The sequence below is a fragment of the Pelophylax lessonae genome (assembly GCF_965119305.1).
Source record: "Pelophylax lessonae genome assembly, chromosome: 4".
Classification (NCBI taxonomy): domain Eukaryota; kingdom Metazoa; phylum Chordata; class Amphibia; order Anura; family Ranidae; genus Pelophylax; species Pelophylax lessonae.
In genome coordinates, this window is record NC_138771.1 from 410,116,370 (window position 1) to 410,132,034 (window position 15,665).

The window sequence follows — 15,665 nt, forward strand, 5'->3', positions numbered from 1 at the left end:
ATTGGAGCTGCAGCTCCAGGCCCCTACCTTTTATATAGGCCCCGGGTTGGCCATATTCACTGTTACCGCTCTTCTGTCACTTGTAAACACAGAAGTCTGGCTTCTATGCTCGCTTCCCCAGGCAGCACCCTCAGAACCTCCCCACACAGCGTGAAGGCCGGACAAGGAGGGACAGTTGGCGATGCATGGATGTGTTTATGGGCTTCAGAGACAGCATCCCATGTTGAATTAGGCATGCATGGCTGCACCCTTCCTCCTCTGGGTGCATGGCAAGGCACGGCCCTTAAGGCCCTTCAAAATCCTCAGCACCAAGCCCATGATGCTGTTAATCCGGCCCTGGTCCTCCTCCACCGCCGCTTCCACCTACACCGCCCATAGGTGTGCGCAGCCTATTGCATTAAGGTGTGCACCCCAAAGTTGAAATACACATGCATGTGTTTGCCAGCAGGGAGAGTAATGTATCGGGGCCATGTACCTGTAGGCAAGGAGAAATAGAGCAGAGCAGGTCCCAGGGAGATCTTTCCCATCTCCTCACTGGCAATGCTATGTGCCCTAGGTGATTAGGGTGTGCCCAGGCACACCCAGCACACCCTGTGCGCACGCCTATGTCACCGCCACATCCACCACCACCTCAACCTCCCTCCTACTCCATATGGGCCTCGTCCTTCAGAGATGAAGAAGAACATTGTTTTATTTTTCTGTTTTTTTTTTGTTGTTTTAAGTTATTTCCCTATCCACATTTGTTTGCAGAGCACTTGCCATGCTCTTAATTACGTTTTGCTGCCATTTGCAGCACTCTAGCCCTTTCCTTTGGTGTTTTAGAGCCATTTTAGTGCCTTAAAGTTCGGGTCCCCATTGACTTCAATGGGGTTCGGTGTCCGGGAAAAGTTCGGTAAAAGTCCGGGACACGGACCCGGACTTTTTTTTAAAGTTCGGCCGAACCCGTCGAACACGGACATCTAGGTGTTCGCTCAACCCTAGTGATGAACCTAACACACCTGGGTTTGGTTCAAGAAGAGTTCAGTGAACAGTAAATTTCAGGTGCCAAATCTGCACCGCATTGTCAATAGGAGCTGAATTCTGGCCTTGTTCTCTGTTATTAGGCATAAATTGTCAAACAAATGCCATTGGGTGTTGGGCACTTGCCTGGGGGCATTTGCCAAAATAAAAAATATTGTTTGGTTGGGATCTGATATTAGTAAGGCCTAAAGTGAAACATTAAAAATGCAAAATACTATTAAATAACATGCCTGAAATTTGCCCTGATACTGTCTTTGAAGTGGCTGAATCTGTATGATGTATACAAATTACTACAGCTGCACTCTGATTGACAAAGTGTCTATATATATATATATATATATATATATACACAGTTTCTCACAAAAGTGAGTACACCCCTCACATTTTTGTAAATATTTTACTATATCTTTTCATGTGACAACACTGAAGAAATGACACTTTGCTACAATGTAAAGTAGGGAGTGTACAGCTTGTATAACAGTGTAAATTTGCTGTCACCTCAAAATAACTCAACATACAGCCAATGTTTAAAGCCCTAGCAACAAAAGTGGGTACACCCCTAAGTGAAAATGTCCAAATTGGGCCCAGTTAACCTTTTTCCCTCCCCTGTGTCATGTGACTCATTAGTGTTACAAGGTCTCAGGTGTGAATGGGGAGCAGGTGTGTTAAATTTGGTGTTATCGCTCTCACTCTCTCATACTGGTCACTGGAAGTTCAACATGGCACCTCATGGCAAAGAACTCTCTGAGGGTCTGAACAAAAAGAATTGTTACTCCACATAAAGATGGCCTAGGCTATAAGAAGATTGCGAAGACCCTGGCTCTGAGCTGCAGCATAGTGGCCAAGACCATAAAGTGGTTTAACAGGACATGTTCCACTCAGAACAGGCCTTGCCATGGTTGACCAAAGAAGTTGAGTGCACATGCTCAGCGTCATATCCAGAGGTTGCTGTAGAGGTTGAAGGGGTGGGGGGTCAGCCTGTCAGTGCTAAGACCTTATGCCGCAAGCTGCATCAAATTGGTCTGCATGGCTGTTGTCCCAGAAAGAAACCTCTTCTAAAGATGATGCACAAAAAAGCCTGCAAACAGTTTGCTGAAGACAAACAGACTAATGACATGGATTACTGGAACCATGTCCTGTGGTCTGATGAGACCAAGAAAAACGTATTTGGTTCAGATGATGTCAAGCGTGTGTGGCGGCAACCAGGTGAGGAGTACAAAGACAAGTGTTTCTTGATTACAGTCAAGCATGGTTGTGGAATTGTCATGGGCTGGGGCTGCATGAGTGCTGCCGGCAGTTCATTGGGGGAACCATGAATGCCAACTTGTACTGTAACATAATGAAGCAGAGCCTGATCTCCTCCCTTCGGAGACTGGGCCGCAGGGCAGTATTCAAACATGATAACGACCCCAAACACACCTCCAAGATGACCACTGCCTTGCTAAAGAAGCTGAGGGTAAAGGTGATAAACGGGCCAAGCATGTCTGCAAACCTAAACCCTATTGAGCATCTGTGGGGCATCCTCAAATGGAAGGTAGAGGAGCGCAAGGCCTCTAACATCCACCAGCCCTGTGATGTCATCATGGAGGAGTGGAAGAGGACTCTAGTGACAACCTGTGAAGCTCTGGAGAACTCCATGCCCAAGAGGGTTAAGGCAGTGCTGGAAAATAATGGTGGCCACACAAAATATTGACACTTTGGGCCCAATTTGGACATTTTCACTTAGGGGTGTACTCTTTTTTGTTGCCAGCAGTTTAGACATTAATGACTGTGTATTGAGTTATTTTAAGGGGACAGCAAATGTACACTGTTATACAAGCTGTACACTCACTACTTTACAATGTAGCAAAGTGTAATTTCTTCATTGTTGTCACATTAAAAAAAGATATAATAAAATATATACTGTGTATTCACAATAGGTGTATTCACTTTTGTGGGATACTGTGTATTAATGATCGACCGATATCATTTTTTTTAATGCCGATACTGATACCGATATTTTGGTTATTGGATATCGGTATCAGCCGATATTGGCCGATATTTTCGGACATTTAAAAATCATTTTTTTTTTTCACAGGTACTGTTGTGGAGGGATCTGGGGGTCTAAAAGACCCCAAACCCCTCCTCTGCACTTAGAAGCATTCAAGACGCCAAGTTTGGCTGTTTTGAATGCTGTCATTTTTTTTAATTTGGCGCCGAGTACGGGTTTTTTACATGGAGACCCGATCAGAGCCAAATGCGGCTTTGATCGCGTCTTCTTTTCAGCGGCCGTGGAGGTAGGATGTCCCCTCCAGCTCCTTGTAATGACAGCCGAGCGGCTTCTCAGCTGCATCGGTTGTCATTACAAGACAGCCGACCATCGGTTATGGACACCGGTACCAGGGTGATGCCTCTAGCTGCAGGCATCACACCGGTACAGCACTTTCCCGAAATATCGGCAATATTGGTAACCTCAGGGGCCGATTCCGATATATCGGGGAAAGTGCATATCGGCCCCCGATATATTGGTGTTGCCGATAATCGGTTGATCCCTACTGTGTATATATTATACACAACCACATGGAAATTAATATGGTAAGATGTCAGTTAAATAATCATTGTGTTTTTGAATAATGGGAGTAATTTAGAGCACAAAAAAGGAACTATATACAGACTCTATGCAGAGAGTACCCCAAATGGAATTAAATCCCAGAACCCAGAGCTGCAATAGAAGAGTTTGGATCATGTATGTCATTAGATAAACAAACAAACTGCAAACAGGCATCTGTAATGCATTTGCTGGAATGCACCATATTCTAATAATGTAATACACCAAGGATGTTTTATATTGGTAACCATGGATACCTTTCCTATTGTGGAAATCCAGGGAACATTCTATAAATCTCTTACTCTGCTTTCTTATAAGATGTATTACTTTATGTGGGCAATACTGACATCTAATGGCACATTAGATAATGGCATTGCCTGTGAAAGAGGGCAAACTTTTGTCTTTTTTCTTAGAAAAAGTTACACGCTTTCACTTCTAAGGAAATATACATTCTTTTACACACAAATTAACCATTTCATCTCTTGCACTTATATACCCATTTTAGACTTCAGCAATTTTATTTTGTTTAGTTTAGCCAGTGTTCATTATGTAACAAGTAGTGTTACTGTGGATAAAAAGTGTACATTTTATTCTTTAATTCACCATTGATAAAGACACTAATGTTCATTTCAGGAACAAAGCACAGAGAAATTATTCACAAATGAAATAAAGAAGTTTACTGAGTTATGCTTTTCAGGGTTTATATTTTATAAACTCTAATAAGCAGCAATTACCAGAAGTCTTTACAGGCAATATGCAATGCAATCTATTCTATGTAAAATAAGAAAGGTTGTTGTCCAAACAAACATTCAGGATAAAAGTATGGAAAATGCAAGGGTCAGTGGCGCTGCCAAGGGAGTACATATATAAATGTAGTGCCAATGGTCACATATGAGAAATTAATATGTAAAGTGTCCTAGTGCCTAAATACATAAATACATCAAAATAAATACAAATAAATAGATGTAAAATCATGCAATTGAAATAATTATACACAGTTGTGTTAATAATAAAAATGAAAAATGAATGGTGTATAATCTAAAGTGTCCCAGTGCTGTGAATAAATAATTACATCCCAATATATATATAAAGGTGAATACTGAATCACAAATGTGATATTAAGTGATCAAGTGAATTTAATGTTGGGATGAGACCCAAGGTATATAAATGAATATAAACAGTAGCCGTTCAACAGATCAGTGCTGATATAAATGTCAGTGCAAGCATCACACTTAATTGTCCATGCAGGTATCCAACAAACACAGATGGTAAGTATGTGGTGGTATTCCTCCCAAGTGGTGATAGGCCAGGTGAGGTGGGGGTGCTCGTGGTCACCCCAATCACAAATGCACTCACCATAAATAATCACCCCACAAGGGGGTATCTTGCCAAATATGAGATCCTCTCTACTAGCAGGTATACATCAGGGGTAAGACATGCAGTACCCAGGGTGGATGATCCATAAGTATGTTGCCCAGAAAGCTTCGGTCAATAGCTTGCAGGGAGATCCCCACAGGGGATAAGAAAGAAGGGCCAAAACAGCGTGATAACATTTGAGTATTGGTTTATTAAAATAAATAACAAGGTAATCACAAACAGAGGGAAAAGCACAAGCGATATAATGAGTGTCCTCCCGGAACGCGGCATGCATTCCAAATGACGGAAACCGGAAGTGACGTAATGGCGCAATATGCGTTTTATCATGTGACTTCTTCAGAAGCGCTTCAAATAGACTAAAGAAGAAAGAGCATATAAGTAGTCCCAAAGTGTAACCAAAATATCGACCTCACTCACAAACTCGCCTTATCTATATTAATAAAACCCCAGTGTCCCTGCGTCCGCTTTCCCTGCTTTTCCTGTGTCCGTGGAAATGAACGACTGCGCATGTGCTGAACGAACAGCCGTTGGGACGCAGAGAACACCACCGCGGGAAAATTGCTGTCACGGGCGAAACAAAGGTGCTGGAGACCCCAAAATTGTACCGCAGTTGGCCAAGACACTCCCCTACTGCTGAGAAAAAATTCGGGGTTCGGGGATGAAAGGGCGCGGAGCAGTGACCCCGAGAACTGGGCCTCCCCCCGCCATAGACTCCAATGTTAAACCTGGTCACCTCGTGGTTAGGTCACGGCCCGGTACTCGGGGTCACTGCTCCGTTCCCTTTCATCCCCGAACCCCTCAGCTGTAGGGGAGTGTCTTGGCCACCTGCGGTACAATTTTGGGGTCTCCAGCACCTTTGGTTCGCATGTGACAGCAATTTTCCCGGGAGGGGAGGTGGTGGTGTATTTGGGTGTCTTTTCCTATTGAATGATCCACTGGTCTGTGTGTGTCAGGAGCTCCCCTCCTCTCTGATTGGCAGAGGGGGGAGAGAGGTGGCGCAAACAGACAGTACGGGTGACTGCAAAAGTATACTTAAGGGCAGATGGTAGAGTGCAATCCGATAGCTGGACACTTGGATGGCTGCAGGCTTGTAGAGGGTGAAGCGACCCTGTATGATTTCAGGAGAGAGAGAGAGAGAGAGAGAGAGAGCCAGGCGCCGATCTAAGTGTAGCACAGCAGTAATTTTAATGACACACAATAAAATCGTTACTCACAAGAGGTCCATAAAAGCAGGCATTGGTAAAACCAGTAAGGGGAAGGTCTCTGGGGTCACATCCGAGGTGGAAGATCCAGTCAGGCGGTAGCGCTGTGATGGAGGACAGCCGATGGCCTCATGTCGGAGGCGGGAGACGTGCAGATCCTCTGTGGTGGTGAAGCAGCGTGGGACCGCCGGTCGGATGGCTGTGACGTCACTTCCGGAGACAGCAGGGAATCGAACAGTGACGCGTTGCGGAGCTCCGCTCCTTCTTCAGGCCGTGCGGGGGCCATTTTGACTGTGGTATTTATGCCCATAGTCCGGGACGAGAAGTACAGTGGCTCAGGAGGGACAAAATTGGGAAGGGCGAACCAGCAATGGGATATGCATACTAAACAAAGAATGGTGGAGGCTAGAGAGGGGAGGAGGGAGAGTTTGGATGTATGGGGAGGGGGAGAGGGGGGGAGGGGGGGGGGAATGTGATGACTGAACTGGATGTTTTAGTATTGGGGCCAATAACGGTGTAACACTACAAGATGAATGTTCATGGTATGGAGAGTTGTGTGCATGAAGGGACTAAATTATGTATTTGATACACCCGGGTGCGTGTTTGAAACGGCCCGTGTGATAAGAGCGCACATGTGTGGATATCTGCAATAAAGACAATTGATATGAAGAAGAAGTAATGAATAAATATGTGAAGGGTGTAGTAAGGAAATGTTTGGACTAGTGCAACATGATTGGATTGATTTTGTGAAATGTATGGACCTACGCATGGAGGCAAAAATGGGGGGGGGGGGAGAGATTGTGTGCGTGCGTGAATGCGTATTCACGCACGCATGTGAAACAGGTCCTGGTTCATGGTCAGGAGTCAGACGTGACTGCCCCCAAAACTTGCGCAGTCAACGTGCGCACAAACGCACACTCGCAAGCATGTATATATGCGCGCGCCTCCACATACACACACACACACAAACCACACGCACACCCATGGGGAATTAGTGTGCCAGTGTGTGGGCGGGTGTCGTGCGGGGCATATATGGAAGAAGGTCATGCTATGAATCGGATAGTGGTAAGGAAACTATGTGGGCAAGGTTAACTTATATATGGGTACTTACTTTGGTGTTGGCTTGATATGGAGAAACATATGTCGGGAGGGTTCAAAAAGACAGTTTGCAGAGTTCCATAACCAATCTCCCTCTGGACTCAAGGTGTGGGTAATTGAGTCAATTCCGAACACCTTGCCCAGGACAGAGCGTTTCAAGCGGTTGTGCCAGAGGGAAACCTTCTGGATTTACTCCCTTGAAACGCTCTCGCCTGGGGGCCTGAACGAAGAAATTGAAATCAATGTGCTGCTGTAGCCCATCTCCCTAAGTAATAATTCTTGTGGTATACTAACATGATCATTTTCTGCCCAGGTTCTTCCTTCCGTCTTCCAGAGATCTTTTTGAACCCTCCCGACATATGTTTCTCCATATCAAGCCAACACCAAAGTAAGTACCCATATATAAGTTAACCTTGCCCACATAGTTTCCTTACCACTATCCGATTCATAGCATGACCTTCTTCCATATATGCCCCGCACGACACCCGCCCACACACTGGCACACTAATTCCCCATGGGTGTGCGTGTGGTTTGTGTGTGTGTATGTGGAGGCGCGCGCATATATACATGCTTGCGAGTGTGCGTTTGTGCGCACGTTGACTGCGCAAGTTTTAGGGGCAGTCACGTCTAACTCCTGACCATGAACCAGGACCTGTTTCACATGCGTGCGTGAATACGCATTCACGCACGCACACAATCTCTCCCCCCCCCCATTTTTGCCTCCATGCGTAGGTCCATACATTTCACAAAATCAATCCAATCATGTTGCACTAGTCCAAACATTTCCTTACTACATCCTTCACATATTTATTCATTAATTCTTCTTCATATCAATTGTCTTTATTGCAGATATCCACACATGTGCGCTCTTATCACACGGGCCGTTTCAAACACGCACCCGGGTGTATCAAATACATAATTTAGTCCCTTCATGCACACAACTCTCCATACCATGAACATTCATCTTGTAGTGTTACGCCGTTATTGGCCCCAATACTAAAACATCCAGTTCAGTCATCACATTCCCCCCCCCTCCCCCCCTTTCCCCCTCCCCATACATCCAAACTCTCCCTCCTCCCCTCTCTAGCCTCCACCATTCTTTGTTTAGTATGCATATCCCATTGCTGGTTCGCCCTTCCCAATTTTGTCCCTCCTGAGCCACTGTACTTCTCGTCCCGGACTATGGGCATAAATACCACAGTCAAAATGGCCCCCGCACGGCCTGAAGAAGGAGCGGAGCTCCGCAACGCGTCGCCGTTCGATTCCCTGCTGTCTCCGGAAGTGACGTCACAGCCATCCGACCGGCGGTCCAACGCTGCTTCACCACCACAGAGGATCTGCACATCTCCCGCCTCCGACATGAGGCCATCGGCTGTCCTCCCTCATCACAGCGCTACCGCCTGACTGGATCTTCCACCTCGGATGTGACCCCAGAGACCTTCCCCTTACTGGTTTTACCAATGCCTGCTTTTATGGACCTCTTGTGAGTAACGATTTTATTGTGTGTCATTAAAATTACTGCTGTGCTACACTTAGATCGGCGCCTGGCTCTCTCTCTCTCCTGAAATGATACAGGGTCGCTTCACCCTCTACAAGCCTGCAGCCATCCAAGTGTCCAGCTATCGGATTGCACTCCACCATCTGCCCTTAAGTATACTTTTGCAGTCACCCGTACTGTCTGTTTGCGCCACCTCTCTCCCCCCTCTGCCTGCCTTAACTACTGAAGTACTATTGTTGTGCAGCATCAGACACGAGACTGCTTATCTAACCCCCCCCCCCCCCAACCACCACACCCTTCAGCCAGAACTCTGATGGTTTTTACTTACCAGCATATGGACTTACCAGAAAGGATTTTTACATAATTTATGCACATTGCTCCCATGTTTTAAGAACATTTTTATGGTACTGATTGATTGATTTTATTGTACTGATCTATTTCACCACTGTGCTCATATCGGCCACTATCCTGAATTTCTCACCTGCCAGCCAACTCCCCCGTTGCCACACCATCCCTGTGCTGACTCATCCATCCCTCCATCCTACTCCCAACATTTCCCACTGACCATCTAACATATACATCTGCCCGATTCAGCCACACACCTACACACCCCCGTTCCCTCCCCCCTTGCGCCTACACTCCCCCTATTAACCCCATCCCGGTATCTATCCATCCATCCATCCATAGCACACCCCGTGTCCCCCCAGCAGATCCCACATGGAGTTCCTCAAACAAGTAGAATCCACCAAATACCAAAATCTAGAGGAACTTTATGCACTTTTCCCCAACAACTTTTTCTGCCCTCTATACAACATTCCTACAGACAAACTACAAGGCAGTAGCCACACATTTAGAAAAATTGAACGCCTCATGTCCGCAGCAAACCACCATTGGTGGGATAAATTCTTTTTGGAACACTACATTTCCCAGAACATCTCCCCCCGGGGCCTACGCATCCTCAAAACATGTTCCTTCCTGAACCCAGATCTAGACAGAGAATGGTCACACATATCTGAGTTCTGCACCAAAAAATGGATGCAGATCATTGCCCAACAGAGAGATTTAAAATACCAAGAAACCCTGTCCAACATCGTCCTAACCATATCCAATCTTTCACAATATGTTCCCCATGTTCCTAAGAACTGGCTTTCCACACTAAAATTGCACACCAAAAAAGATGAAGATTCACTACTGAATACCAAACTGAACAAAATCAGGAGAGATCTGGATGATTATAACCACAAAAGAGTTTTTAATTGGAAAAAGAACAAACAACGGATTCCATCCAACCCCATAACACCCCAGGCCCCCTGCCGCCCTACAGTCCCGCGACCCCCCAGCCCACCCCCTTCCCTACTAGGTCCACTTCCTCGTCCACATTATCCACCCCCTGCCCCCCTTATACCCCCTCTATGCCCCAATCTCACCAGGACCCAGCCTGGCAACATACACCCCATAGCCCCCACCCCCAAACCGAAAAGAATTAGAAGACAAAGAACCACACTGCCCCAACCTAGGGCCCCAGAAGGCCACCAAACTACCAACACCCCCAACATTGCCACCAACCCAGCGGTGGCTACACCTAACTCCAGAACGGGCTACAGCAGCTCCACCAGTGCTCTCAGAAAGTCCGCACCTCCCCCTACAGGCCCTGCCTCCTCATCCGGGCCCAATCCCACTGGCACGGATAGGGTCTTCCCATCCCAAGTACCTGATCCCGACAGACCACCTGACCAACCCTCCCACGAATCCGCCAGTTGCTCCCCCACAGACCATTTTTTAGGATCAACCCCCCTGCTTGTACCGACTCCTCAAACAAACAAAAGAAAACTAGACACAGAGGAAAGCGGGGGGGGGGGGGAAGACTCAGAAATAAACAAAAGAGCCAAACTACTAACACAGTAAAAACATACAACCTATCCTCCCACCCACTATCCTCTGCCGAAAAGGCCTTACTCAATAGAGGCCTCAATTTTGCCCCAGCCACCGCACCAAACCAATTTACTCTGTTCAAAGACCTTAACAGGTTCATTCGGAACCTTACCCTGAAACGTCATTACAATATCCAATCCTCCAAGGCTTCACTTGACCCCTCTCCTGACCCACAACCCCCTCTTTCCACTCCTGATCTAGACTCCTCCATGGATGCACTGGCCCTCCAAATTTTAGAAGAACTACACATTGAACACCATAATGATGAGGACCTCATCCCATTTACCCTCCATCCCTCCTCCTCCCCCCCAGTCCGCCATTCTTCACTCGGACCAAAATCAGTATTCAATCCCACCCAGTCCAAAGGTCCTTATCTCCAAACGTTCTACCAAGTAGTATACGCGGACATTCTCAAAATGTGTAAACAATCCAAAAACCCCTCCCATGCCCCAGCTTCCAATCTGAACCAAGCAGAGAAACTTGCCCTTAAACACCTCACCCAGAGCCAAAACCTCATAATAAAAACCGCTGACAAAGGTGGAGGCATAGTGGTTCAAAACAGGGCCGATTACGTCCAGGAGGCCATCCGCCTTCTTTCAGATACCTCTACATACCGCCCCCTCCTGCAGGACCCCCTCACAAAGTTCCAAGCAGAGGCTCAGTGCCTCGCCAGAGATGCAATGGAAGAGGGGATAATCAACAAACAAGAACTCTCATTCTTTAATAGAGACTTCTTTTCCACCCCATATTTTTATCACATACCCAAAATCCATAAAAACAGCACCCATCCCCCAGGCCGTCCCATTTTTGCTGCCATGGACAGCATTACCAGCCCTTTTTCCCAATACATTGACCAATTCCTGCAACCATTAGCACAAGGCCTTCCCTCATACATCAGAGACGGATCATACCTACTCGACCTCCTCAGCCACTATTCCTGGGAACCCACTTACATGTGGGCTTCCCTGGATGTTAATTCCCTCTACACCTCCATTCCCCATCAGGTCAGACTCACGGCCATCTCACACTTCCTATCCGCAGACCCCACGATCCACCCCCAGCAAGCACAATTCATCCTAGATGCTACTGAATTCTGCCTCACCCGGAACTACTTTGAGTTTAACGGAGACTTCTATCTCCAAGTCACTGGCACAGCGATGGGGGCTAATTTTGCACCCAGCTATGCCAACCTCACCATGGGTTTTTGGGAAGCCCAATACATCTGGCAGAACAACCCTTTCACTCCCCACATCATTTTTTATGGCCGTTACATAGATGACATCATTGTCATCTGGGACGGTCCCCAATCCACCTTTACCCATTTTGTACAACATTGCAATCAAAATCCTTTCAATTTATCCTTCACCTCTGTATGCGATTCGGCCCAATTGGCATTTTTAGATCTTACCCTATACCATGAAGATAGCAACATTGTAGCCAAAAATTACACAAAACCCACCGCTGGAAACTCATTCCTACATTACCATAGTTGCCACCACCCCAGGTGGATCTCCAACATCCCAAAGAGTCAATTCTGCCGCTTAAAACGCAATTGCACTAAACAACAGGATTACTGCGAACAAAGTGCCCTCTTAATCCAAAAATTCCTAGATAAAGGGTACCCCGCATCCCTGGTCCAACAAGCCCACTCAGAATACCTGCTACAATATGACTCTAGCGCTCCCCAGGCCCCACCCCACTCAAAGAACTCATTGCCCCAACCCCTACGATTTACCACACAGTTTCATACTAAACACAGACAAATGGAAAAGATCTTACGGAAAAACTGGTCCATCTTATCAGAGGACCCCCATCTAAAATCCACCATCCCACCTGTTCCCAAAGTCTCCTACAGAAAATCCTCAAACATCAAAAATCTCATTGCCCCGAGCAAACTCAAATCAGCCACCCCCCACCCCACCACCACCATCTGCCTCATCCCCCTCATAGGGATGTTCCAGTGCCGCAAACCCTTGTGCCTCACTTGCGCCCATGTCCAACACGGACAGACAGAGTTCACCGTGAAAGGCAAAAAACACCAAATTAAACAATTCTACAACTGTTCCACAGAATACGTTATATACTGTCTAACCTGCCCATGTGGATTATTCTATGAAGGCCGCACCATAAGGCCCCTTAGGAAACTATTTGGTGAGCATCGTCGGCTGGTCGAAAAAGGGAAGGACAAACACAGTGTCCCCAGACACTTTGCAGAGTTCCATAACCAATCTCCCTCTGGACTCAAGGTGTGGGTAATTGAGTCAATTCCGAACACCTTGCCCAGGACAGAGCGTTTCAAGCGGTTGTGCCAGAGGGAAACCTTCTGGATTTACTCCCTTGAAACGCTCTCGCCTGGGGGCCTGAACGAAGAAATTGAAATCAATGTGCTGCTGTAGCCCATCTCCCTAAGTAATAATTCTTGTGGTATACTAACATGATCATTTTCTGCCCAGGTTCTTCCTTCCGTCTTCCAGAGATCTTTTTGAACCCTCCCGACATATGTTTCTCCATATCAAGCCAACACCAAAGTAAGTACCCATATATAAGTTAACCTTGCCCACATAGTTTCCTTACCACTATCCGATTCATAGCATGACCTTCTTCCATATATGCCCCGCACGACACCCGCCCACACACTGGCACACTAATTCCCCATGGGTGTGCGTGTGGTTTGTGTGTGTGTATGTGGAAGCGCGCGCATATATACATAGTTACATAGTTACATAGTAGGCGAGGTTGAATAAAGACAATAGTCCATCCAGTTCAACCTGTGTAGGTGTGTGTGACTGTAATCATCTAACATAGCCCTCAATCTCCTGATCCTTGAGATGTAAGTCTAAGAGTCTTTTGAAAGTCACCATACTACCCGCAGAAACCACCTCTTGTGGTAGACAATTCCACAATCTTGTAGCCCTAACAGTAAAGAACCCCCCACGTTGCCTGAGGTTAAAACGCTTCTCCTCTAATCGCATTGTATGTCCTCGAGTCCTCATGCAATTCCTTCGAATGAACAGCTTTTCTTCTAAGCTGAGATCCCCATTAAGATATTTATAAATTGCTATCATGTCCCCTCTCAGACGTCTTTTCTCCAGGGAAAATAAATCGAGCGATTGCAGCCGCTCTTCATAGGTAAGGTCCTCCAACCCCCTAATCAGTTTAGTTGCCCTTCTCTGGACTTTCTCCAGCTCCAACACATCCCTCCTGAGGACTGGCGACCAGAACTGGACAGAATACTCCAGATGCGGTCGGACCAGAGTTTTATAAAGTGGAAGGATTATAGTCTTATCTCTGGAATACATCCCTTTCTTTATGCATGCTAATATTCTGTTGGCTTTGGAAGCTGCCGCTTGGCATTGCATGCTGTTGCCTAATCTATCATCAACTAAGACTCCCAAATCTTTCTCCATTTTTGATTCCCCCAAGGGTTCCCCTCCTAACGTGTATTGTGTTTTTATGTTTTTGGTCCCCAAGTGCAAAACCTTACACTTCTCCACATTAAACCTCATTTGCCATGTCGTTGCCCACTCCGTAATTATGCTTGCGAGTGTGCGTTTGTGCGCACGTTGACTGCGCAAGTTTTGGGGGAAGTCACGTCTGACTCCTGACCATGAACCAGGACCTGTTTCACGCACGCACACAATCTCTTCCCCCCCCCCCCCATTTTTGCCTTCATGCGTAGGTCCATACATTTCACAAAATCAATCCAATCATGTTGCACTAGTCCAAACATTTCCTTACTACACCCTTCACATATTTATTCATTACTTCTTCTTCATATAAATTGTCTTTATTGCAGATATCCACACATGTGCGCTCTTATCACACGGGCCGTTTCAAACACGCACCCGGGTGTATCAAATACATAATTTAGTCCCTTCATGCACACAACTCTCCATACCATGAACATTCATCTTGTAGTGTTACGCCGTTATTGGCCCCAATACTAAAACATCCAGTTCAGTCATCACATTCCCCCCCCCTCCCCCCTTTCCCCCTCCCCATACATCCAAACTCTCCCTCCTCCCCTCTCTAGCCTCCACCATTCTTTGTTTAGTATGCATATCCCAATGCTGGTTCGCCCTTCCCAATTTTGTCCCTCCTGAGCCACTGTACTTCTCGTCCCGGACTATGGGCATAAATACCACAGTCAAAATGGCCCCTGCACGGCCTGAAGAAGGAGCGGAGCTCCGCAACGCGTCGCCGTTCGATTCCCTGCTGTCTCCGGAAGTGACGTCACAGCCATCCGACCGGCGGTCCCACGCTGCTTCACCACCACAGAGGATCTGCACGTCTCCCGCCTCCGACATGAGGCCATCGGCTGTCCTCCCTCATCACAGCGCTACCGCCTGACTGGATCTTCCACCTCGGATGTGACCCCAGAGACCTTCCCCTTACTGGTTTTACCAATGCCTGCTTTTATGGACCTCTTGTGAGTAACGATTTTATTGTGTGTCATTAAAATTACTGCTGTGCTACACTTAGATCGGCGCCTGGCTCTCTCTCTCTCTCTCCTCCTCTCTGATTTCCTGCCCTCACATCTCCCCTCCCCCACACCAATCTCCAACCCGACATTTATTGTTCAATCCCCCCCATACACTACAATCCCCTCCCTCCCCCATACACTACAATCCCCTCCCTCCCCCATACACTACAATCCCCTCCCTCCCCCATACACTACAATCCCCTCCCCCCATACACTACAATCCCCTCTACCCCCCCCCCCACACTACAATCCCCTCCCTCCCCCATACACTACAATCCCCTCCCTCCCCCCACACTACAATCCCCTCCCTCCCCCCACACTACAATCCTCTCCCTCCCTCCCCCCGCAGTACAATCCCCTCCCTTCCCCATACACTACAATCCCCTCCCCATACACTACAATCCCCTCCCTTCCCCAACACATTACAATCCCCTCCCTCCCCCCCACTACAATCCCCTCTCTCCCCCA